The sequence below is a fragment of the Cyprinodon variegatus genome, unplaced genomic scaffold, assembly GCF_000732505.1.
Source record: "Cyprinodon variegatus isolate N-32 unplaced genomic scaffold, C_variegatus-1.0 Scaffold1189, whole genome shotgun sequence".
Taxonomy (NCBI): domain Eukaryota; kingdom Metazoa; phylum Chordata; class Actinopteri; order Cyprinodontiformes; family Cyprinodontidae; genus Cyprinodon; species Cyprinodon variegatus.
The window spans coordinates 62,868-67,143 of NW_015151642.1; the positions used below are offsets into that span (position 1 = coordinate 62,868).

At 39.0% G+C, this 4,276-nt stretch overlaps 1 protein-coding gene across 1 annotated transcript in view; it reads left to right on the plus strand.

The window, feature by feature from the left end:
• The first annotated feature begins 571 nt into the window (after positions 1-571).
• LOC107102024 overlaps positions 572-4,276 on the plus strand; it is an 11,961-nt gene continuing 8,256 nt past the window's right edge. Inside the window, exon 1 of the mRNA XM_015401163.1 lies at positions 572-689. The gene's annotated coding sequence lies outside the window, so the exon portion shown is untranslated. The remainder of the gene's footprint in view (positions 690-4,276) is intronic.

Genomic DNA, 4,276 nt, shown 5'->3' on the forward strand with positions numbered 1-4,276 from the left:
CCCATGATGGGATGTACTTTCTATCATGTCAATACTGACAAAAAAACCACCTTGTTGCATATATGTTACGAGATTTAAAAGAGTGTTCATGGCAAAAACTCAGAGCTCAATCGAGGGAAATTGCTGTTTCCTCTGTGTTAGTTTTAGTGTCCAAGTTGGCCTGAAACAAGTCACTGAACCAGGCGCGACGCCAATGCCATCAGGCAATCATACGCCTACCATCAGCTGAAGAGTTGCACAACACTCTCATCTCTAATTATACACCCCACAACAGAGCGCCATGGAGCGTACAGCAACGGCGAGGAACAGAAGGTTGATTGCGAATAGAGGAGAGACTTGAGAGAGGCAGCAGAAAGCAGGGTGAACCAGTTCAGACATGAGAGACTGAGAGAGAAAGAGAGCAAGAAATAGTGAATCTGTCTGAGAAAGGTTAACAGGACCGAGTGAGTGAGTGAGCAGAGTGGGAGTGAAAAAATGTAAAAGTGAGTAGGAGGGAAGAGAGAGAGACAGATAGAGAGAGAGAGAAGAGGAGAGAAGGAGTGTCTGGTGAGCTTGTCTGGATTCCTTTGCTCATTCTCTTTTTTATACGGAGTCTGCAAGCATGACACAGGCCACACAGGTGTGTCCGGGATGACTGATGGACATGTTCCACGAAGACTAGAGGCTCAGATGCTTGAAAGAAGCAACATGTAAGTAAAACCAGTGGAATTCTCATTTTATGCATGTGATAATGTTTTCTGTATGCATCCTCTTATGTGTTTATGTGTTTGAATAGAGTCTGACAGTCAGAACCAGAGGTTGAACCCAGTTATCTCATGTTCCAGCTTTACAGAAAGAGTCATCAGACTGACCAAGAGCAATTTCTCACTACTGATATGCAAAAGAAAGTTTAGCCACAGTCCTGCTTTTGTATCTCTCTTTTCTTCTTTCCTTTTGGACAAACTAAAAAATAATTCAAAACTAGGAATCTCAGGTTGAGTTGCATGCACAGCCCCCCTCGCCACCGGCCCTCTACCCCCTTACTAAAAGTGTGTCCTCTCTACAGTCCTGTTTAGTTCGATCATTATGACACCACAGCAAACACACTAAACACTGCTGTGTTTACATATCATTTCCTTAGATAACCAGCCTGTAGTGATCATCGTCTCCTCTTATGGATGCAGAAGGCTGCAAAAGCGTTACATCACAGGCATGATGCATGTCATGATCTGACCATACCTTTGCAGGTCATAGTGAGAGCGTGGAGCCCTCACAGCCATGCAATTTGAATTCATTTACATTCAAACTGCAGGCGTTCAGCTGACAAATACCTGTCAAGGTAAGCTATTGAGAGGCAGACTAATCACACAGGGATATATTTGTATGAGGATACAGTATCATCCCGCACTGACCCACACACACACCATACAGAGCTCATATCAGATACCTAAAAGACTTTGATAAGGGTAGTCATAGACACTGGGCTTTTTTTCAAGTTTCTTTTTTATAATTACCGGTACAAAAAAGCAGTTTACAAAACTGTTAAATTTCAATTTTATATGGCTGATCAACATGAGATTATGCATAATAATGAATTTGGGCAGAATAATTGTTTTTCAATATTTGTTCAGTTCTATCTGGCCAGTTGTTTGGTTCTTTGTAAAACAACTTTTATGGGAATTACAGCAGCAATTCTGTTGGGATAACTTTACCAGCTTTGCACTTCAAGGGAGAGAAGATTTGCCCCTCTTGCTCAATTTTTAATGTTCAACCAGATTGAATGGAAGGAGTGTGTGAATGTCTCTGGAGAGGCTCCATTTGGATTTAGGTCTGGACTTTGACATTTTTGCATTGGTTATATTGTAGTTGTTTTGGTGGAATGTTGTAGCCCACCCAAGCCTAATTAGTTTTTTTGTCCAGGGTTGCCCTATACTTCCCTTCATCCATCCTCCATTAAACTTCAACAAGCTTCACTATGTTTTCTGCAACAACAACAACAAAAAAAAACAACAAAAAAATCCCCATATCATGGTGATACCGCCGCCATGTTTTACTGTGTTGATGAGCCAGATTCAGATGCAGGGTTTCCAGTTAAATCTAGGTTTTCCTCTACGTTGTTGCAACATGCGTTCATGCTGAAGCATTGCAGCAAAAATAATTAACCATAGCAAGGAGAATTCTAAATAAAGGACATAAATCTTTGAGAAAACACTAAACAAAAAATATATATAGCCCAATATTGAACAAAATTTTGATGATGTTTCCAACTTGGGATGTTAAATTTTGTAATAGGCTTAAGCGTTTTATTTTGGTCTCATCCTACAAGAGTATCTTCTTCCAAATGTTCACTCCCTCATGTGTTGAACTTCTAATGATTTTTTTTTTCACAATAGCCAGATTTGTAAAATATATTACTGACGGGTGTCATGCCAACAGATTCTCCCACCTGAGCTGTGGATCTCTGCAGCTCCTCCAAAATGACTGTGGGCCCTAATGTTGATTCTGTGATCCACTTAATCTCCCTGCCAGATTAGGCTGACCGAAATATCTTGGTCATGCTGCATATGTGTCATACTCTTTCCATTTTTGGATAATGTGCTGAGCAGAGAGTTCTGTGAGATATTCAAAGCTTCGGATAATGTTTTATAATCTAAGTCATGCTTTAAACTGATTCCAGACCTGAATATTGTGTTCCATGTTGGTCATGATGCTGTTTGTTCACTGATGTCCTCAACCAATCATTTTAGGTCTTTACAGAACAGCTGATTTTATGTGGAGATATGCTCTATTCACTTGTTAAAAATGACCCCTAAGGGCCTCTGATTGAGCAAAGTTTAAAATGTGGACATCAGAATAAAGGGAACTAATTCACATCTTTCAAGTCACCTTTATTTGTCAAAGGTTCTGAAAATTTACTTCCTTTATTTCACCATAATGCACAATTTTCTGTTAGTCTATCGCTTGAAATCTTAATGATGCTCTGTACGATGACATTTATGGTTGTTACCTGACAAGAGGTGAATGTTTACCATGCATCATACTTGTTGTGATAATGAGAGAAGTCCAGGGACCTCTTGCTCTGCTGCTATGATTGCTTTATAAGATGAGCTCTGCATTGACGGGCTGTAAAAACCTCCTGCTGCTATCTTGTAACAGTTTCTGTGAAAAAAACAAGTCTTTGACTGTAATATAATGTTGTGTTTCTGGCCACAAGGTGCTTATATTTATCCCACCTACGTGAATTGACTCACGCACATAAGGTGGATGAAGGGTTTTCTATAGGAGTTTCAGATGCAGCCTGGGCTTGTGTGTTTGATAGCCATATATTTGAGAAGTCATCTTTCACTTTTCTAATGGAATACGTTACTTATCAACCTTCAAGGGGTGTGAAAAAAGAAATTTAAATCTGACCCCCAGCTTCACACCCACTACCCACATTTTAATTTGCCTTGTTCTCTCCACACTCTTTCCTTCGTCAACCACATTGCAAAGCACTTTGTAACCATAGTAACTTCCGTTTTTTTTTTCTTTCTTTCTTTGTAAAGGACTTGGTAGATGTCCATCAAAAAAACAACTTTCCGAACAGCAAATTGTGGTTGGAAAGCTGTAATTTGAAGTTGATGGTGAAGTTATTGTTCGCACGTCAAGGGGATATTTACAGGCAGCGATCTAACCACAAGGCAGTAGTTGGGAAAAAAAAGTGCTCTCAGTGCTATCAGGGAGAAAAATGATTCTATTTCTTCTGCATATTTTACATATCAGGAGATTTTTATAAAATTGAAAAGTGTGTAACGACAGGAAGCGAGCATGTCAATCTTACACTGGTAATATTTATTTGAAAACAGTATTTTGGGCAGAGATTTAATATTAAAACCACAGAAGAATAATTCACATGAAGAGGATATTGTGTAAACATGTTTACCATTGCTTCCTTTTTTCTGAGGTTGTATTCCTTTTAAGAACAACTTCCTCAAAAACCAGCATTTTAATGAGTTTGAGAAATTTATAGTTGGTTTTCCGGTTTTAGGACACAAACTGGCTTAAGTTTAAACAGAAAACCTAATGTTCTCCCTTATTAAACCCCAAATCATTATCATTCTGGCACCATGCTTAAACACTGTGAGATAGTTTTGTGGGTAGTTTTTGCCTCTAAGTGCTTGTGAGAAGCAAACAAGTATTGAGAAATCATCCAAAATAGTTTTCCCTTAGTTTCTCGGCCAGATTGAGTTGATTGGACCAAAAGCCAGGAGGTTCATTCAGATGTAAATTTAAGCTGGGCTACAAAACCTTTTTTTTT